Genomic DNA, 22,999 nt, shown 5'->3' on the forward strand with positions numbered 1-22,999 from the left:
CCTGCCCAAAGAAGAAGGCGCTAACAGTCCTCATGCTAATTATTTGTGCCAGAGGAACAACTTTTTGCTCTAAAGCTTCTTAGAGAAATTTGCTCTTCTAATGACGAAAAATGTTTGTAATTTGGTTAGCCAGCTAGAGAGCACCGTTTCCAAACACTGATGACATAAACTACTAACAGCTTTTACAGATACCCTTTGTACCTTAGAACTGGGTGAGTGAAAGAAAATAAGTAAAAATTTTAAAAGAGAAGAAACTAAGACTTGCTAAGACTTACAACCTCACTTCTCAGAATGATGGATAGATCAGTGCATCAGCTTCACCTGGAAGATTAGAAATGCACATTCGCGGACACCACCCCAGGCCTGCTGACTTAGCATCAGCATTTTAACAGGCCTGTCCAGATGATTCTTGCATGGTCCATTAGAGAGCCACATGGGAGCTTTCCAAAAGCAGGCTGGAGTAAAGGTAGCCAAGCAGTCTTTTCCTTTCAGACTTCTAACCATAGGGTTTTGGTTTCCATCTTACTCTAAGGCAGAGACTTTTATTTGTTTGTTTACTTGTTTATTTATTTGTCTAATTATTTTAAGTATGCATGAACTTCTTCAGTACTCTGATAAAACCTATGAATCCTTCTAAAGAACAGTTTTTTAATATAAATAATAATGATAAAACCCATATGATAAAGAAAGCCAACGATCCTGAGATGTCATTATTAAAATGGTAATAAAAGGAAATGAGACCTGAATTCTACCATTTTAAAAAGAACTAATACCAATCTTTCTTAAGTTCTTCTGAGAAAGTGAGGGAACACTCTCAAACTCACTTTACAAGGTCAGCATTACTGTGGTACCAAAGTCAGATAAGAACACTTCAAAAAGACAGTTCACTTTCACAACACACAAAAGGAAATGAGCCTTTACAGATGTAGTGAAAAAAGGGCCATCTGTACCCCAATGTTCATAGAAGCAATGGCCACGGTCGCCAAACTGTGGAACGAACCAAGATGCCCTTCAACGGACGAATGGATAACGAAGATGTGGTCCATATACACTATGGAGTATTATGCCTCCATCAGAAAGGACGAATACCCAACTTTTGTAGCAACATGGATGGGACTGGAAGAGATTATGCTGAGTGAAATAAGTCAAGCAGAGAGAGTCAATTATCATATGGTTTCACTTATTTGTGAAGCATAACAAATAGCATGGAGGACATGGGGAGTTAGAGAGGACAAGGGAGTTGGGGGAAATTGGAAGGGGAGGTGAACCATGAGACACTATGGACTCTGAAAAACAATCTGAGGGGTTTGAAGTGGCGGGGGGGAGGTTGGGGTACCAGGTGGTGGTTATTATAGAGGGCACGGCTTGCATGGAGCACTGGGTGTGGTGAAAAAATAATGAATACTGTTTTTCTGAAAATAAATAAATTGAAAAAAAAGAATTATATTTATATTTTAAAATTGTAAAAAAAAACAATGAATACTGTTATGCTGAAAATAAATAAATAAATAAATATTTAAAAAAAAAAAGAGAGAAAATTACAAACAAGTGCCAAAAGCCCTCAGCAAAATCCTAGCAAACTGAACTCAACAGCACATTAAAAGGATCCTGTACCATAACCAGTGGAATTTATTCTAGAGATAGTTATATCCTAGGATGGCTTTATACATGTAAATCAATAAATGTGATACATGAAGGATAAAAATCATATGATCATTTTAGTAGAGGCAGCAAAAGCATTTGACAAAATTGAACACGTTTACATAAGAAAAACTCTCAACAAACTGGTTACAGAGGAAATGTACCTCAACATATTAAAGGCCATATATGGCAAGCCCACAGCTGACATACCCAGAGGGGAAACACTGGAATTTTTTCCTGTAAGATCAGGAACAAAACAATTGCCCACTCTTACCACTTTTATTCAAAGCAGCACTGGAAGTCCCAGTCAGAGTAATTAAGCAAGAAAGATAAATAAAAGATATCCAAATCAGAAAGGAAGAAACAAAATTGTTCCTATTTGCAAATAACATGATACTAGATACAGAAAACCCTGAAGACCACCAAAAAATGGTCAGAACTAATAAATGATTCCAATTAAGTTGAAGAATACACAATAAATAGATAAAAATCACTTGCATTTCTATATATATCAACAACGATTATCTGAAGTAGAAATTAAGAAGACAATCCCATTTATAATAGCAACAAAAAGATTAAAATATGCAAGGGAGTGAAAGATCTGTTCAATGAGGACTAAAACATTGAGGAAAGAAATTGAAGAAGACACAAATAAATGGAAAGGTATTCTGTGCTCATGGATTGGAAGAATTAATATTGTTAAAATGTCCACATCATGCAAACAATCTACAGGTTCAATGCAATCCCTATCAAAATGGTATTTTTCACAGAAATAAAATAATCCTAAAATTTTATGGAAACAGGTAAGGCTCCAACTAGGTAATGCAGTCTTGAGAGAGAAAAACAAGATGAAAGCATCACACTTTTAATTTCAAACTACATTACAAACCTATAGTAATCAAAACAGTATGGTATTGGCATAAAAACAGACACACTGAATCAATGGAACAGAAGAGAGCACCCAGAAATAAACCCAGTCAATTAATTTATGGCAAAGGAGCCAAGAATATCCAATGGGGAAAGAATAGTGTCTAATAAATGGTGTTGAGAGAACTGGACAGCCACATGCAAAAAAGTGAAACTGGAGTCCTATCTTATTAAGGCGGGCACGTATTGCACGGAGCACAGGGTGTGATGCATAAACAATGAATCTTGGAACACTGAAAAAATAAAAAAAAAAAGAGATACAAACTCAGAGAGCATTACGTTAACTAGAATAAGACAAAGTCAAGTGCTGCACAGTATCACTGACATAAAGACTCCTTTAGAAAAAGTCATAGAAACAGAGAACAATGGTTACCAGCAGGTGAGGGTTGGGGGGAAAAGGTACAATTTGATAAATGGGTATAAATCATCAGTTATAAGATGAACAAGGCATGAGGATCTAATGTATAACATGGAGGCTATGGTTAATAAGCTAGTGTTGTGTGATTGAATTTCCTGAAAGTTGAATTTAAATGTTCTCACACACAAAAGTAAATGTGTAAGTGGGGGATGTGTTCATTTCTTTAGTTAATTAATTTCACAATATATACATATGTCACATCATCATGTTTTACCCTGTAAATATCTTATAATTTTGTCAGTTATACTTCAATAAAGCTGGGAGGGAAGGAAATATGAGATATAGTAATATTCATAACTTTTACACTCAGGCATTGAAGGATATGATCTAGAGGCAGGGCTAACCCTCCCGTAATTATGAAGTAGTGATAAGTGTCAGCCAAACTTGGGGATATCTGCAACAACTACAATGTGATATAAAAATATCACATTGTGATAAAAATATCACATCTATGACAAGGTCATAGATACTGCTGAAACTATTGTGGCTTCTTACCAGCATTCATAATTAAAGGAAATACTAAATATCAGTTTGAGGTTAGAGTAAAAATTAAAATATGATTTACTTCCAACCAAGTTAACAAGCACCCCTGAATTCAATCCAGGGTCCCCATTAAAACCTGCTGTTCTAAGTGATTAGTGTAGTAGTATATCATGGGACGTGTTTTAACTTGGTCTTGCTCTGAGGTGGATGAGGGCACCTGGAGCGGGTTCCATCCAGTCCCCCTGAAGTGCATGGTGGAGGGAAGGATAAGGCGGCTGGTGTCCTTTTCACACCTGCTATTCCTTGAAGTGTCCAAACCTCCCCTATCCCTCTGAACCCCTAAGTATAGGGCTGCATTAGATGGAGAATTTGTGAGTCTTCAGTTTTCCTTATCAGATCTATTATCGCAAATGTATGCATAAGTCACAGGAATATTTATAGGAAGGATTGTGTTTGTAGTTATCTCAGTATAATATTTATTCATTTAGATTTTTAATCTCATCTTGGCTTTCATTTGGTGTTCTAATTCAATTAATGGCATTGCTTGACCAAAAAACAAACCAGAACGAAACAAAATCCACCAGACTAAAATTGTTTGTTTGTATAGTGAAGTCATCAGGAAAAAACAGTGTATGTCTTTAAAAAAAAAAAAAGAAAGAAAAAGAAAAAGGAAAAAAATAGTGTAAGAGTGGCCTCATGAAAAAGAAGGAAAATTTTAAGACAACTTGATGGTGTAAACATTTCACCTTCTCAGTCATTAATTTTAAGTAAAACACAATACAAGCAAACAAAAACAGAGGCTGACGTTAGTAAGCACCCAGCAAATATTTGATGAATGAATTAAGGTAGCAGAAAAAAAATTCAAAAAGATTTTTCCTAATAACCTACTCATTTTAAAGTAGCTACAGCTAACTGACTTACAGTATTTCTGTTTAGGAAGGAATTCATTAGAAAAAGTGAATGGAACACATTCTCAAGTTTATTTAAGTTGTAAAATTTGATAATTTTAGTACAAACGGATGGACCCAAGGGTCAGCAATGATCTGATATCATGTTCAGGAAGTGGCTTTGGTGCTGTCAAGTATGAAATAATTTAAAACCACCAAAGCATTCTCACTGTTAATATCTAAAGAGTTCTGGGAAATGTATCCATTTATTTCACCATTTAAAATGAATAAGTCTTCCTAGCAACTCAGTATCTCTGAGCAAAATTAACACTAAGTACTATTAGAAATAGCTTCACATTGTTTATGAGTCTACATCTGTGAACTCAAAACTCACTCCACAGTATCAGCCTTTCAATCATCAGACCCTTAAAATTTATCACTCTTCACTGAGAATTGATTATATTCATGATTGATGTTGAAAATGAACACAAAACAGAAAGAGGACTCAAGTTTCTGCTACCTTGCCCTCGTAATATGGCTGTGGATAAAATTTAAGAAGTCCAAGGATATGTTAATTCTTATTTTGTTGTAAATATTACAGAAGTAGGTTTTTCTGGAGTAATCTTTGCTGTTCTCATCCCAGCTGATCTGAAGCGTGCAACCAGAGTGCATGGAATTCTTCTCTGCAGTAAGTTAGATCCCCTCTTTGCTGAGAAACTTGACTCCAAAAACTTCTTTCCTAAGTCCTTTTGTTTATATGTCCAATGTGACTCTCAACACACAATTCCTAAGCCTTTATCTCGATAGTAGGCAGAGTAGGCCTACCTTTGCTCTGGTTCATGGTGTTGTCATCTGTAAATTTTAAGAGACACTTAATCCAAACCATTCCAGGCACCTTACCCTCAATGTACTCTTGGAAAAAACATAAGTTCCTTTAATTCATTTACACTTAAATTTTAAAAACCTGGCATGCTGTGTCTTCACTTAGGAATTCACAATTGCATTATGATATTAAAGAAATTGAAAGAACTGCAGTAGACTCCCAGTGAAGATGGGACCCTAAGCTGACACAAAGACTCTAAACTCATCTTCAACCCAGAAGTTCTAGAATAAATACTTAACCAGATTCAAAAGAAAGAAAGGGATATTTCCAAGTGACAAAATCAGATGGGGGAACTGACAGAACTTCTGCCATCCCATATCCCATCTTGTGGAAATCAGAAGAAGGTGTCCCAATCTCCAGATACTTTATCCTATTCTGTTGAAAATATTGTCATAATACACTGACCATTGAATAACATGGGTTTGAACTGTGGAGTCACTTCCACATGATTTATTATTATTATTATTTGCTATAGGACAGTACTGTAAATGTGTTTTCCCTTTGTTGTGATTTTCTTAATATTTTCTTTTCTCTTTTTACTTTATATATATATGATATTTTATATGTAATATATAAGATATATACTTTAATAATGCAGTATATAGAAATATTATATACAAAATACATGTTAATTTACTATTTGTGTTCTCTATATGACTTCCAGTCAGCAGTAGGCTATTAGTAGTTACATTTTGGGGGAGTCAAAAGTTATATATGGATTTTCAACTATTGAGGGAGAGGGGTCAGTACTCTAAAATCCCTCATTGTTCAAGGATCAACTGTATACTAATTTTATTTTTAATGAGTACTTTCCTGCCATGTACCAGGAAACTTTATTACTAAGTACATGAATTTATAATGCCTTAAGTGTGAATAACAGTTCTTGGGTTTGAGCAGTGCACGATCCACACGTGGGTATCTACAGAATTCTATGTCAGAGTGATAAGAAGAAATGGGGCAATGATGGCCACCACTGAATACAGCCCTAGGTTTTTTCCCAGACATGATTTTTGATAACACTCATGCTCATTCTTGTAAGTTTACTGATTTGGAAAAAGAAACCATTATGGATAATATGCCTTAAAGATAAAAACATATGGAGGCAAGAGTTTTTGAACGTATAGGTGGACAGAATGCCCCGTCTTCAATGCTGGTCCTGCTCTTCCCATCCCCGCTCTGGCCATACATTCCAGTGTGTGCACACTCTACTTCCCACTATTAGGATCACCATTTTCATATACACATATGAAAGGGAAAATCCACATATACATATATGTATATTTATATGTACATATATAATATGTATATACACATATGTATTAAAATACACACATATGTATATACACATGCATATACATATGTGTATACATATGTGTGTACATATACATGCATATGTATACATACACATGTATATATGTATACACATATTTATACATATATAATATGTGTATATATGTATACACATATTTATACATATATAATATGTGTATACATGATCATACAATATATGTCCTTTGGTATCTGGCTTGTTCACTCAGCGAGTTGTCAGGTTTCCTCCATGCTGTAGCGTGAACTGAAGCATCTTTCCTTTTTATTTCTGTTGCATGGATATTCACATTATCATTTACCACTTTTTGGCTTTTCTGGCTTCCACTCTTTGGCTACTATGGTTAATGCTGCCATGAACATTTGTGTCTAGGTTTTTCTGTGGATGTATGATTTCAGTTCTCTTGGACACATACCTAAGACTGGAAATATGGAAGCTTATGATAACGCTGCATTCAATTTTTTGAGGGACTGCCAAACTGTTTGCCAAAGTGACTTCATCACTTTACTTTCTCACTAGCAATGTATAAGCATGCCAGTTTCTTCACATTCTCACCAGCACTTGCTGCTGTCCATTTTTGTTGTTATGACCATTATAATCATCTCACTGTGATTTTGATTTGCATTTCCCTAATGATTAAGGATGCGGACCGTTTTTCCCTGTATGTATTAGCCATTCACATATTTTCCATGGAGAAATGTCTATTAAAATCTTCTCCCCACCTTTAAATGGGGTCAATTGTTCTTTTAATTGTCGAGCTCTAAGAGTTCTTTAGGTATCATGGTCCAGTGTAGCTTCTTTCTTCTGTATGTGCTGTTTTGCTTTTTCTGTAATCTATACTGTTTTCATCTCATTCTATCTGGTCCACAATTCCTTAGCTATTGGTTTGAAGGTCATTATTGAATGTACGAAACAATCTTAGTGTTTGGATTTGTATTTGCTCAAAATTTATTTTAAATACATATGTTTTTTATTTATCAGTGTGCTTTATGGAAGATTATATCTTTAGTACTCTTTGTCAAAGGCGGGTGATCTTTTTAACCGTTCACCATTATTTCAAGCATTGTCCCATTATTGTTTGTGCAATTTGTTGTCTAAGTGGAGTTCTCCACCTGGTGTTCATTACCTGCAGGAAAGAGCACTTAGTACCAAGCAGTAGAGAGTCGAAGGGTTATATACGGTCTCTGGCAGGAAAAGCCATGTCCAGATTAACATCTGATTTGAAAATAAGTATCTCTCTGCATAGAATTTTCAGTGTGACATGATTCCTATTCCTTCTCAGATGAAGCACAGAGAAGGGCAGTGCCATTTCTTCTTTGTGCCTTATAGTACGCAGGTTTTGATTTCCTAGCTTGAAAGAAAGGTTTCTCTGGCTTTCTCCTCTCTTCTGAATTAAGTACAAACCCTTTAGCTAGGATTTGTCCATTACTGTTTTTCCAGTGCCTAGAGAAGTGTCTGTAACATAATAGGTACCCAGTAAAATATTTGCCAAATGAATTAATTCAGACTTTTATAAGCTTTCTAATCTCCTTCCTTCTTATAATCAAGCTATAATCCAAGTTCATTGAGTTTCTCTCCACTTCCTGAATGCTCCATGTGTTTTTCACATTTTTTTTCTTATGAAATTTCTTCTGCCTGAAATGTCCTGCCGTGGGCTCCCTTGGCAGTGCTAGTTGCTCCCATGACACATAATATATACCTCCATTATGACTATCACTATAGATTACCTTATATTCAAATTGTAAATACTATCACTTGCACGTTATGAGTCACACATAACCTATAAGACCTTTCAGATCCTCTAGGTCCTTGTCCCTTGATCCAGTCACAGCTGGGTAGACCAATTCTGTGTGGGGTCAGACACACTCTAGGAGGTACTGACCTGCCAGTGCCCCATCTTATACCCATGTTTAGTTTTATCTCTTCCTGCACTGAGTTTTCCCTATGGATGACTGGGCATTAAATACTGTAGGAACTTAGTTGGCTTCCACATTTGCAAAATACAGAACAGGGAGCACTTCGGGCCATATGGGGCAAAACTCATCAATGGAAGACAAAAACGATATATAATTTTTTCTTTCCTTTCCTCAAGGAAAGATTCTCTTAAAAACTATTATTCAGATGACTCCCAAAAGACTGTCTTGTGAGAACAAGCAATCATTCACATTTGATGGCAGGTAGTAAACTACCTGTAATAAATTCTTTTCTCTTTTCAGTGTTCCACTATTCCTTTCTGTCCTGCTTCTTGAGATTTTACTTTTTACTAAAAATGCACATAAGTCATTGCCATAGGCTTTGATTTCTGGGAAACCCATACTATGCCATAATATGTGTCAACTTACATTGCTAGGAATAAAAAAAAAAAATGGAGAAAAATATAGCTCCTACCCTGAAGGATCTGACTGGGGAAAGGGAACATAAGCTATTATCATAATTAAAGGTACCCTGTATAGTAATTGAAATATGAACAACATACTAAGGGAACAGATGAGCTGACATCAAATTCTGCTAGTAGGCATGGGTTTAAAAGAATCCATCAAGAAGATAACATTGAATTAGCCTTCAATGAATGAAAATCGTGATGCTCGGTGGGTTAAGGAGGTGAGAAAGGACAACCAAGCCAAGAAAGAGAGTAGCATGAGTGAAGAGAAAAGACCTAAAAAAGTACTTTACTGACATTAGATGTTTAATCATATTTTCCATTATTTAATTATGAGTTCTTTTTAAGAAAGGAACAGATATGATGCAACTTGGGACAATTTATACTTTCTTTCATTCATTCATTCAGTAAGAACTTGCAAATTGCCTAGCCCTTAATTCTTGCTCAATAGATTGGTGTTTGTTCGGTCTGAGTTCTTAACCAGCTTTTCCAACCAAACAGTAATATGAATGTCCAACTGCTGTTTGTATCCAAAAGCATATAGACATCAATTGCTTTGATATTTTGACAGGATTTTGGATTGAACCTTGAAAAAAAGTTTGTGCACACTTCCAATTATGCAAAAAAGGTCTCTTAAGGGAAGTTGGGAGCATTTATGTGAAGAAGCATCTGTGTGCCGTGTTACTTCAATGCAGCCAGATGATTCCAATTCTCAGCATTAGGGGGAATGATCTGAAGGATATGGAAGGTCTCAGGGGCAGAGAAAGTGTAGAGAAATAAAAATGCCTTGTGTTTATTTCTTATCAACTTAGATCATTAGTAAATTTTTGGCTCTGTTTTAAATACTGTTCTATGAATAAAAGGTGTATTATGCAAAAATCACTTCACCTAACATTGCTGGGCACCTACCATTTTCCAGAACTGTGTTCAATGATTGGACAGGAAAGGCGAGTCAATTTATTCTCCTTTGCCAACATAGTAGATTGTTACAGCTGCCTGGAGCACTGGGATGAGGATTTGCAAACCAAATTTAGGCTCAGATTTAAAAAGTTTTGAGGTCAGTAAACAATGCTGTTCCTGAAGGCAGTGTGTGTCTTGTAGTTCATTTGCCTCCTATATGCTATATCCCTGCTCTAGGAGTACAGGTTAAATGAAAATGCTGGCCTTCGTAAAACTCATAACATAGGGGTGCCTGGGTGGCTCAGTGGGATAAGCCTCTGACTTCAGGTCAGATCATGATCTCAGGGTCTAGGGATTGAGCCCCACATAGGGCTCTCTGTTCAGCGGGGAGTCTGCTTCCCTCTCTCTCTGCCTGACTCTCTGCCTACTTGTGATCTGTCAAATAAATGAATAAAATCTTAAAAAAAAAAAAACTCATAACGTAATCACATTTGTGGGTTATAACCCATACAGGGTAACAAAGTGGTACCCGACTCTGAAGGAATGTGTCTCAATAATTCACACTTTGAAGGGCAAGGTTGAAGATCTCTTAAGGAAAGCTATTTTTATCTATTTTGTATCTAGTGCTTTCCTATAATATTGCATTTAAAAACACTGTTACAGAATACAAAGTATGTGAAAAACATGAAGCAATCCAACCTTCCAAAAGTTACTTCCCAGAGTATTTATTTGTTTTCACTTGGACAGCTTCTGGAATGTTGGTTTTCTTTCTATGTGTACGCATTTGACCTCCCCTAGGAGAATCTGAGCTCCCCAGAGACATGATCCACAACACCACATTCATTTCATCTCTCATCACCCATAGGAGAGTGGTTTTGTTTTTTATTTGTTTGTTTTTTAAGGTTTTATTTATTCTTTGAGAGCAAGAGAGAGACAGCACAAGTGGGAGGGGCAGAGAGAGAAGGAGAGAGAATCCCAAGCAGATTCTGTACCGAGTGTGGAGTCCACCGTGGGGCTCAGTCTCACTACCCTGAGATCATGACCTGAGCCAAAATCAGTAGTCAAATACTCAACCAACTGTGCCACCCAAGCACCCTAAGAGAGTGACTTTGAATGAATCAGTGAAGAACTAAGGGGACCAAACTTTTGCCCCTAATATGGAGTTAGTCAGCCTCGGCAGTTGAATTCCAAAGACTGGGATATCAGAGGTGGTGGGGGAATGGTTAATTCTGGGGGTGCCTGGGTGGCTCAGTGGGTTAGAGTCTCTGCCTTCAGGTCAGATCATGATCCCACGGTCCTGGGAATGAGCCCCACATTGGGCTCTCTGCTCAGCGGTGAGCCTGCTTCCTCCTCTCTCTCTCTGTCTACCTCTCTGCCTACTTGTGATCTCTGTCTGTCAAATAAATAAATAAAAATATTTTTTTAAAAAAAAGTCAATTCTGTTTCAACCTCAAGGAAATCTCATGTTAGCATTCAGCAAGGTCCTTACCTGCTGCTCCCTTGAACAGCAGTATTTTTGCCAGAGGGCCATTCAAGAACTGAGAGACTTAAATTGATTAAATTTCAGCTGCAGGGCCAATAAAATCGTGGAATACTGTGGTTATACAGGGACAGTGAAAAGCTTATTGAACTTGAACTACATGAGTAATTTAAAATGACAACAAAAGGCTCATTTTCCTTGACAGTGGGCAGAGGAATCCTCGAGCCTGGCTTCTCAGCATTCAGGTTCACTTTGCCAGGGCCGCTCAAGCAGCTTCCTGCCCTTTGTTCTACGCAGAGACGGGTGGGCTGTGTCATGCCTCCTGGCAGGGCAGGCAGGATTCTTACGATTTAGACCACCGAGCTCTCAGCTCAAGAAAGGGCAAAAACTTGGACAAACCCAACAGACAGATGATTGCCTTTGGTTTGATTCCAAATGAGAATCAATGCAGCATAGCAGCTGATGGAAAGGGACGGCGCAAAGCAGAGATACACTGATAAGATAACGACATAATTTTATAGTCATTTGGCACATGGCCAGGCCAGCAGGAATCCCACAGTAAATTATGACTGTAAGACTGTCACTGCTTGGGAAGCATGTAAAAATTAGCATTTTCACCCAAACTCAATAAAGGTTCTCCTCCACCACCCCCCTCCTTCCCCTTCCCTTCCCATCTCCACATATAGTGTGAGATTTTCACCAATATGTAGAACAGCCCATGTGAAGAGACTCCTTTTTCAAATCTGATTTTTTTTTTTATAGGAGCCTCCACAGATGTACCAATCCTGAAAATTTCATGATGCAGGAGTCTATGTGTAAGAGAGGCATGGGATTACTTTTTGAATTCTTAAAGCTTTGGCAAAGGTGGAGTAAAAGTCAAAATCTCTAAAGCTTTTAGGTTCATGCTTAAAAAATAATAAAGTCAGGAAAATTTTAAACCTAACACTGAACTTTGGCAAGTTTGTTGGCACTCAGTCAATGAATTCATGCTTTAGGATCAAAGAGGTTCTACCCCCCTCCAGTTAGGAAAAGTTAGATGGGAATACTTATCTCCCAGTGAACAGGTAGAGTATTTCCCACAAACTACCCTTAGTTAGGGATATGGGGAGGTAGGTGAGCAGGAGGGACATATCCAGCTGTAAGAGTTTGAAAGGAGAGAGCTGAGCAAAAGATCTATCTATGGAACTCATTAGCAAACAGGTTGGGTTAGACTGGAAGATTCCATCACTGGCCTCATTTCTTCTCCACTCTTCTTATGGTGCCTTTGCAATGCAATTTTACTTCCCTACTGTTTGGACTTTATGCTCAACCGTGAAACTTGCTTTGGCTAATGGGATGTCAGCAGATTCGATGTAAGTGGTGAACCATTGCCTGCAGGTTCACAGCAGTCCTGTGTGTTCTGTTCCCCCATTCACACCTCTGCCTCTTTCCAGCCTCTCTTGGTGACTCCCACATCTTAAATTTCAGAAATAACCAGAATCTTCGTGAGAAAATTCCCTTCCCCACTTGAGCTCAGGAGTTCATAACAGAACTGGATGGTGTCATGGAACAACTTCCGTAGGTCCAGAGCAACTTTGGGGGGGGGCACATTTTGCCATATCTTCTCATATATCCTTAAAAAACACAGGTCTTAATGTTGAAGTGAAATCTTTAAAGAGCAGAGTGTCCCACAACAGATCCTGCAGAATCTGAGGAAGGCAATTTTTTTTTTTTTTCTGTGAAGGGTCAGATAGTAAATATCTTAGATTTTTTAGGCCCTGTAGTCTCTATCATAACTGTTCAGCTCTGCCTTTGTCAAGAAAAAGTAACTATAAAGGACGCATGAATAAATGTCCCTGGTTATATTTTGAAAAAAAAAATTTAAAGGCAGTAAACAACATTTGGCAGGTGAACTACAGTTTGCCAACACCTGATTTAAAGCATACCCCAGTACTTTAAAAATCCTTGACAATTCAAGTGAAACATTTACATTTTAAATGTATACAAGGAAAGTTCTGCAATAAAAAAATATATTTTCTAGCAACTATTTGGTCATTTCAAACTACTACTCCTCTGACTGTAAGTTAATTTATGTATTTTTACACTCTTCTACTTTTGATGAATTAAAATTTTCATTATTGGGGCACCTGGGTGGCACAGGTTAAGGGTCTGCCTTCGGCTCAGATCATGATCCCAGGGTCCTGGGATTGAACTCCACTTCAGGCTCTCTGCTCAGTGGGGAGCCTGCTTCTCCCTCTCCCTCTGCCTGCTGCTTCTTCGGCTTGCTCTCTCTCTTTCTCTCTGTGAAATAAATAAAATCTTTAAACAAATACATAAATAAAATCATCATTATTGAGTGCAGGTTATTATAAAAGAAAACTTGTGATCTTTGAGAGTCACAAAGCAATTCATTAGTCCTAATGATTGTGGCCTCATAAAAATAAAAAACATTTTGAAAACTATCCAGTTTCAGATTTATATATTTCGCCAGTATTTGTTTCGCTTTTGTTTGTTTGCTTGACAGCAAGGCATGCTTAAATACCGGATCTGTTCTTGGGGATTTCACAGACTTCATTCCATGATGAAGATGGTAACTAGTTGCCATGGAAATGATTACCAAAGCTCCACTGAGTGTGATTTCTGGTGGGAAATGAGCATCAAGAACAAATGAATTTTTTATAGCACTTTTAAATTTCAGAACTAACCTTTAAGCTGACCCTATCTTATTATCACTGGGATTATCTAGTTATAATTACTTCTGCTGGTAATGAAAAGTTGTTGGATATTCATACTAGAGCTGAGCTGTATGGAACACAGAATTAGACATAGCCATAGGCCATATCCTAAATTCAAACCACAGTTCTCTCTGGGGAGAAAGAGCTAGAAGAATGGCTTCTCGAGGTTCCTGAACGTGTTAGATATTTTTGTAAATGGAAGATAGGAAATAAAAATTTGAAAGTTTTCACCTCCTGACATCTGTACCTGTAATTTTCTGGGTAGACTGGTGGAAAGGAAATTGGGTTGGTAATTAAAATTAGTTTCAAGTCTCTGTTACAACATCCCTTTAGACTAAGGTTGCCACATTAAGCAAATGAAAATACAGGATGCCCAGTTAAATTTTAATTTAAGATAAACATTGAATGCTTTTTTAGTATACATACATCCCACTCAATATTATACTAAAAGTTATTCACTGTTTATCTGAAACCAAAACTTAACCGGGCATCCTGTATTTTATCTGGCAACCCTTTCTTAGGGAAATCACATACATAATCTTTCTGAGCCTAGTATTTTCCTTTTAGGTTAATTTTTATCTAAATACATTCTAGCTTTAATAGGATTTTTCAAGGCTAAGAAAGGCCAGCCGTTATAACAAGTGCTCCCCACTTGTTAGTGGCTTAACACAGCTCATGGTACCTTTTGCTCATATCCCATCCAGTGAGTCTCAGCAGGCCTTCCACGTGGTGAATCAGGGTGGTAGATTCCTCTGTTCCTCGCTTTGTTGTTTTTAGAATGTGAATCACAATAAAACTAAACTGTAAAACACACCCCTCCATGGGTAAGATCCAGTCATGGTTGCCACTAAGACTCAAGGTGCTAGTGAATGTTCAAACCAATCATAGTGCCAGCAATAAGAAACAAGTTCCATGGGTCTCTAGCCGCATGCCCTCATTTTATTCCTCCATTCACTTATTCATATACCTGGTGTTATTTTAGGCACTAGAGAGAGAATAGTGAATGAAATAGATAAAGTTCCTGCCTTTGCAAAGTTCTATTCTAGTGGAGGGAGATAGAAAACAAACCAACAAATAAAATTAAACATAGATTATGCTGAGTGAAATAAGTCAAGCAGAGAGAGTCAATTATCATATGGTTTCACTCATTTGTGGAGCATAACCAATAGCATGGAGGACAAGGGGCGTTAGAGAGGAGTAGGGAATTTGGGTAAATTGGAAGGGGAGGTGAACCATGAGAGACTATGGACTCTGAAAAACAGTCTGGGGGGTTTGAAGTGGCGGGGGGGTGGGAGGTTGGGGTTCCAGGTGGTGGGTATTATAGAGGGCACGGCTTGCATGGAGCACTGGGTGTGGTGAAAAAATAATGAATACTGTTTTTCTGAAAATAAATAAATTGGGAAAAAAAAAACATAGACTGCATCAGGGGTGCTTGGATACTCGGTCAGTTGAGTATCCAACTCATCGTTGACTTGGGTCATGATCTCATGGGTCGTGGGATGAAGCCCCCCGTCAGGTTTTGCACTTAGTGGGGAGTCTCCTTGAAGATTCTTTCTCTCTGCCCCTCCTTCTGTCTCTGTCTAAAATAACGAAATAAATCTTTAAAAAAAATTATAGACTACATCAGGTACCATGCAGAAGAATTAAGCAATGTGCAGAGATAGAGTGTTCATGTGAGTGACTTGTTAAGACCTCTCTGATAAGGTGATATTTGAGCAGAAACCTAGAAGAAGTGAGAACATCCAGGCAAAGAGGATTCCAGACAGAAGAGGCAGAAAGTGAAAGCCTTATGGCAAGCATTCACTCGTGTGAAGAACAGTGAGAAGGCTGGGGCAGGGGGTACAGAGTAGAGTGAGCAAGACTGGAAGTGGTAGAAGTACTGGTCAGAGATAGGCCATTATTAAGAACTACAACTTTTTCCCTGAGATATAAAACCATTGAAGTGTTTTGAGCAAAGGATTGATAAAAAGTCAAGTGTTTAAAACTTGTGCTGCTTTGTTGAGTATATACCATAGATGGCAAGGCAAGGGCTCAATCACAAAGCTGTTGTAATATTCCAAGTGAGAGGTGATAGACTGGGGTAGACACAGTGAAGTTAGTAAGAATTGGACATATTTTGATTATATTTCAAAGTTAAAGGAGGGATTTCCTCAAGGTCCCATGTAATAAAAAAGCAAAGACTTCTCTGAAGTTTTAAGCAGACCAGCTAGGAAAATAGCCTGACCTTTATTGATATAAACAATCTATGGGAGGAGCAGGGATAGGGCTTGTGGAGATCGGGAGGGTTGGATTTTAAATTAGTTAAATGTTAAATGTCTATTAGTCATTTGGGTGGAGAAATATATCTGGCATTGAGTGGAGAAGTCGAAGCTGGTGGTATACTTGAGGTCATCACCATAGAGATTGCATTCAGGCAATTAGACCGGATGCAACTACCAAGAGAATGAAGTAGACAGAAAAGAAAAAAGAAAAAAAAAAAGTCTAAAGACTAAGCCCTGGAACAGTCCAACATTAAGGGGTCAAGGAGATAAGGAATAATCAGCAAAAAGAAAACACAAAAAGGTCAGAGAGGAGGAGATGATTCAAGGACAAATTCAGTTGGAAGCCAATAAAATCAGACTTTCAATGCTGTTGGTTTGTTGAGGAAGTTGAGAATTCCCAAAGGGTCAGGGATTAAGCAATGTGGACGTCACTGGTGACCTTTCAAGGGCTAATTTGATGGAGGGATGTGGATGAAGGCTTCACTGAAGTTAGCTCAATAGAAAATGGGAGGAAGGTAGAAGCCCAAGTACAGGTGACTGCTTGAGGAGTTTTACAGTAAAGTAGAGAAGATTCGTCCTTTGAAGTAACCCCAAGTTAGTCACTAATTTGTTTCCACTGATTCCTCAAAGATTTACTGCATGTTAACTATATAAAAGACATGATACTAGGTCCAGTGGATACAAAGGTAAATGTAATATGATATGGGGCTGTCTGGATGGCTCCGTCAGTCAAGCACCTGACTTCACCTCCATCTTAGGTCCTCGAATGGAGCCCCAAGTTGGGCTCTGCAGTCAATGGAGGGTCTACTTGTCCCTCTCCCTCTGCCTTTGCCCCCACTCATGTTCTCTCTCTCTCTCTCTCTCTCTCAAATAAATGAATAAAATCTTTACAGACCTACATATACTCCAGTTTGCTGAGCACATGGTTTTGAGGTCAGATCAATGCAAATAAGAGATTACAGAGCCGTGTTAATAGAGGTCCAATTAGAGTGCTGGGAAAGCATGCTGAAAAGTGGCCATGATAAGTCTTGGTGGGTCAGGAAACATTTCATAGAGGCTATGGAGGGATAGATCTTTAAAAGATTATTGGGTTTTATCATATGATTAACGACCTCAGAGCATTCCTGGTGGAGGATACAGCATCTGCAGAAACGAGGAGAGCATGGTTCCCATCCCTAAGTGTGGAGGATGTATAAGTCTGTCCCCGTGCTCTACTAAAGGCTGGCTCTAGACATACTCCTTAATGTTTGGAATCCCTCCTTCTCCCCACCATGAGCACTCCCCCCCACACCTCCCCTATATCTTTGTAGTGCCACTTGAAGTGTGGTCCTCAGAAAATAGCATCAGTATCACAAAGGAGCCTTTAATAGTACATATTCTTGACCCCCCCATCCCTGACTGACTGAATCAGAAGTTCTGAGTATAGTGCCTAGGAACTTGTGTTTTTACAAGCCTTCTAGGTGATTCTTATGGAGTCTTCCTTAGTGTCTTCCTTAACACAGTGATTACTGAGGCTTTCTCCTCTCTTCCTTGCCCCTCCTGGTACCCACCACTGCAAACTCTTGAAATTAGGGAGATGTGTTCTCTAACTTGGTTTTCTCCTACCTTCCAGTCAGAAATGAACCTCTTCTGAGTCCCAACAGGATATTAGCAGATACTCCCAGAAAAACAACTAAGTCAATAACCAAGGATGATCTAGTGTACTGTTCTTCAAGGAGTACTTGCTTTTTAACCATGCTTTGAAAAAAAATTTTTTTTTTTTTTTACTAAAAAAAGTAGAGGTGAGAGGTATTTGCCTGTACATACAGTAAGCTTGAGAACAATCCAAAACTTAGTATCCCACATCACTGACTGTTGAATAAACCTTGACTCACTTACCACTTTAATCACTCACCTAGTATGCCTTTACTAAGTACTGGGTTCTACTGGCTGCTGGCAAGAAAAGCACAGTCATTCTTTCAAGTTATAAGGAATTCTTGCTCATTCCTGTCATCTTTCCTGGGCCCATGTATTTGATTTTCTTTTAAGATCATCTAGGTTTAAAATAAGTTTTCTTATTTCAAATACTTCTATAAAATGTCAATTCAGAAGCTGAGCAAGATGAACTTCCATTCATTAAATGGGATGATATTTCTTGGTCATTTAGAGATGCTTTAAAGGGAGATCATGTCTGCATACTCTGAAAATGTCCCCATCAAATTTGAGGATCATACAGAGCAGGACTAACCTGAGAAGTCCTAGGAGGAAGGTAAACTATTTTCAGAAGCCTACCTCTCCCTATGGTCATCCTTCTGTCCACTTTCTATCTCAAAGCATGCCATGCATCTCACAGGTATCCAGAGTCCTTATGTTTCATTCCAAATTACTCTCTGGAAAGTAACAAGCAATCACAATAGCCACCGTTACCACATTTAGTATAATCCAAGTACTGAGTTAAGTGCTTCAGAAATGTTATTTCATTCAATCATTGCAATGGTCCATGAGATAATGATTATCAGACTTACTTTAAAGTCTTAGAAAAGTTGAAAGAAACTTGCCCATGCTTATCCAGATTGCATACTCAGGTCTATTGAACTCAAAAGCCATGATTCATTTCATTTCACAAATGCTGCCTCTCTGACATGTCATTGTGCTGCTTTTCCAGGGGCATCTGTGTTTAATGTAATTTATGACGACAGAATGGGCTTGCACTGCCTTGAAGGGACTTGGACCTGATGAACAGGTTGAGGCCACCTGATGCAGGGGCCATGGGAGACTTCTGAGATGACACGATGGGTACATGAGTACTTGCCCTCATATGAAGGCAAGTACTATGAAGGTAAGACTCACAGATAAGTGTTTGGAGAAGACAGAGGCATCTTTCCTGCAAAACGAAACCTGCCTGGTTTTTTTTTTTTTTTAAATAAATCAAGGCATATCTCAGAGACTATTAGAAACTGTTAGAAACCTCCCTTTTAGAAAGAAGGAATTATTTGCATATATGCAAGTGTTGCAAGAATCCCAAATTCAACTGTTTATTTTCAAATTTTTCCCCAAAGTCTGCTGTTTAAAAAAAAAATGTGTCTCCCTTAAAAAGTCCCTGAACACTCCAGCAGTGTACATTTGTTGGGTATGAGTGAGTCTAAGCAGGTGTGAGACACCCGGACTTTAGCACACATGTTGGTTATACGTGGCATGTCAGATCATGGGAAACAAAGGTTAGACATCCAGGGGTTCAAATCCCAATTCTATACTTTACCAAGTGTTTCTCTAAAGCTTGGTTTCCTCATCTACACGTGAAGGTAACACATCTTAGGGTTGCCCTGAGAACTCCTACCTATAATTCATACTTGGGTTCTATGTTGGGAAATTTGATTATACTGGGCAGTAATGGTACCTGGTGAGATTATAAGCATCAATATTGACTGAATCCAGACACCTGTAAGATGCTGAAAATCACTTCTGCATTCTCCTGGACCCAGAAATTGTATACTGTTAGGTTATAGGTAATACTGTGATGTCAGTAGGTTAGCACAGAGACAATTAGGATAAGAACGATTAGCACTTTTGAACATTTACTAAAATACCCAGTTCTGTGGTAAACCCTGGACACGTGCAATATCTTATTTAAGCTTCACCATGACTATGTGACCTAGTGTTACCCCTATTTCACAGATGAAGTTAATTGCCCAAGATCAGACAACTAGAAAGAGGTGGAGATAAGGTTTGAAAAATTCTATGGATACCCACTTCCCTGATAAGGTCTAAGAGAAAATATGTGTAGAGCCCTTGCTAGAAGTATTCTCTTTATTAATTTAAGGGATATTATTATTCTCCCTTTCAGTCTTAATGTAGTTCTATAAAATAAACACTGAATATGAGCTCTCATCACTAAGATATTTTCTAGTGAGTAAAAAATCGTTACCTAGGCGCTCAGAATAAAGTATAGCATCATTTTCATTAGTTATATGGGTTGCTGAAAGCTATTACTATGAAATCATTCCCACTCCATTTAAATAGGACAGATTATAAATGGAAGTGATCTTACTGTCTCCATTCAGATGATATCCCAGTGTTTAGTCAGGGGTAGGAGGTGAGTGGGGAGGAAGAAGGGGTATGAATGGGACCACTGTCTAAATCTATCCTTTAACTTAGCATTTCATTGACAGCTGAAAATGCACTTGGAAAGCTATCTGGGATGTAAATAGGTCAGGAGCGGACAGACAGCTTTTCACAAATCTGCTATTTACCTAAGAGAGGCATCTTGTGGGTTAGCCCGGAGGAATTCACTTTCCTGCTTGGTTTGCCACAGAAGGGAAACAGAGCCCTTGCGTTTGCTCAGCTGTGAGAGTCCCATGAAGCAAACAGAGGTCCGCCTGGACATACTGTGTGTTTGCACAGCCCGTGGTGGCAGCTTTTCAAGACCCACTGAACTCTGGAAAGCCCGTCAGAGTCCTGCGTCCGTGATCAAGTAAACAGCGCGCTGAGCCCTGACTGCCCGGCTGTTCTCATAGCACAGCCTATGAATGTCACCAGTTGAATTAAATCTCCACAAGACCGAACACGACGCGTGAGAGTTAAAGTGTTCTTGTACTTGCTGACACATTAGCTGCTTCCTCCTGCAGGACACCGTCTCTCCACTGAGCTGCTGGAAATCTGATTATAAGGGCAGATGGAGAAAGATCCACTCTGCGCTCTTCTGAGGACCTTTTCTCAACCTAGTAACCATATTTTCCCTTAAGACTTCAGATCAGAGCACCTAGCAGGAAGGTATCCTGCTAGGCAGGATACAGGGCAGGCAGCACTATTACACAGCCTGGCTTTTTTCAAAACCACTTGCACATGTTATTTTCTCAGTTGCCTGGAATAAGTATCATTATTATTATCTCATTGTATTCCTTAGACAGCTGCTGCTCAGAGATGAGTGGTATAAAGAAGGTGCCTATAGTTTTGTCTCTAGGGCCTGCAATCTTTCCACCTTCCTCTATGATCCTTCTAGATCTGCGTTACTCAAAGTGTGGGGCTGTGGAGCAGCAGCATCCCCATCAGCTGGGCACTTCTCACTAACAGAATCTCAGGCCCTACCTGGACCTCCTGAATCCAAACCTGCATTTTTAACAGGATCTCCAGGAGACACTGAAGTTTGAGAAGCCCTGTGCTAGAGATTCATAAGTGTGGCATCTCCTTTCTCCAACCGAGCAACATAATCACACATGTGACATTGACATCACATGTTAAATACCAAAGAGGGAGCAGAGAGCATGCCATTTCATGAGCTATCATATGGACTTAAGCTCTATAACTTCATCTTCGCTTCTTGAAAATACCGTTTTTAATACTAATACAACTGCATCCGCAATTGCCCCTTTGCCCACCACCTCAGCGAGGAAATGATGCTGTGCGTCTCAACCTGTTTGGGTAACAATGCCCCTTTTCATTAATGTGGCCGATGGTGGGGGTAGGCCATTTGAAGCCGAAGCCAGATATTCCATTAGGGGCTTTCCAGTTGATGCAAACTTAAATTAAATGTTCAATGCCACATTGCCGCTTGTGAGATTGCAGCCCTCCTGCCATGTGGTGTGCTGCCTAACAATGGATTATATTTGATGTTCCTAAGACAAATTATCTATTGGAAATCAATGCTCTGTCAAATAGCTTTGCTGATAACCAGTTAAAATGAGCCCAGATAAGTCATTTAAATGCCTTGGTTCTTATTCTCCTTGCCTGTAATGTTAGATCAGGTAATCCCTATGTATCTCGTCCAAGTTTCAACACAGAATTGGAATTTTAAAAGTTGCTGAAGGGTTAGAGAGGCTCGAAGAACAAAGTGAATTCACAGGCAAATCTCTCCCCCCCCCACCCTGCATTCTTTTGTGAGTGGAATCTCCTGGGCCCTTCATTAATTACACTTTTTTTTAAAAGATTTTATTTATTTATTTGACAGACAGAGATCACAAGTAGGCAGAGAGGCAGGCAGAGAGAGAGAAGGAAGCAGGCTCCCTGCTGAGCAGAGAGCCCGATGTGGGGCTCGATTCCAGGACCCTGGGATCATGACCTGAGCCGAAGGCAGAGGCTTTAACCCACTGAGCCACCCAGGCGCCCCGCATTAATTACACTTAAGGTAACTATTTCTTTTCTTATCCTTAGCCTGAAGAGCTTCTCAAAGCTCAGCACCATAGCGCAACCCAGCCCCACAGTGAAGTGTGTGATGGAATGCGAAGGAGGAACAGAAGCTCTCCAAGGAATGCACACAACAATCACAGGGCCAGATGCTGCTAAAGCAGGGCAGGTGGCCCCAGGGAAGAGCTCGCTGGGGGCTGGAAGGTGGGGCTATCCCACTACAGCCGAAGCCAGGATCCTGAGAAGTAGGTAAGTTTTCACTAGTCTTTTTGTCATACTATTCCTTTAACATAAATTCTAGAATAGCCCATGCTCAATTTTTAGGTTCCTCTAAGCCCTTTTATTCTGAGACCTCCGTCTCAGTTTTTTGCCTAAACATGGCCACTTCGGTTTAGACAAAACCCAGACTCCTGAGGTGAGGGGATGCTGTCCGGCTGGTGCTGGTATCCGAGGGGTCACCTACATTGTAACCTCAGATACCTGTCCCCTGGGACTGTCCCCTGTCCCCTGGGGCTGTAACAGAAGGAGTGCGTAATTGCATGTGTGTGTGCATGTGTGTGTGGGGGGGGGTGGTGAGTGCAGCTTGAGTGAGTTTAAGA

General features: G+C 39.0%; 1 long non-coding RNA gene across 7 annotated transcripts in view; it reads left to right on the top strand.

The window, feature by feature from the left end:
• The first annotated feature begins 22,511 nt into the window (after positions 1 to 22,511).
• The window catches only part of LOC122909049, a 139,438-nt gene continuing 138,950 nt past the window's right edge, over positions 22,512 to 22,999 (top strand). For 4 of the 7 annotated variants that reach the window (XR_006385076.1, XR_006385073.1, XR_006385074.1 and 1 more), the window contains exon 1: positions 22,517 to 22,649. This is a non-coding gene — a long non-coding RNA (uncharacterized LOC122909049). Of the gene's footprint in view, positions 22,650 to 22,999 lie in introns of all 7 variants that reach the window. The other 3 variants (XR_006385075.1, XR_006385070.1, XR_006385072.1) reach the window with 3 other exon arrangements.

Source organism: Neovison vison, chromosome 6 (assembly GCF_020171115.1).
Source record: "Neovison vison isolate M4711 chromosome 6, ASM_NN_V1, whole genome shotgun sequence".
NCBI classification, from domain to species: domain Eukaryota; kingdom Metazoa; phylum Chordata; class Mammalia; order Carnivora; family Mustelidae; genus Neogale; species Neogale vison.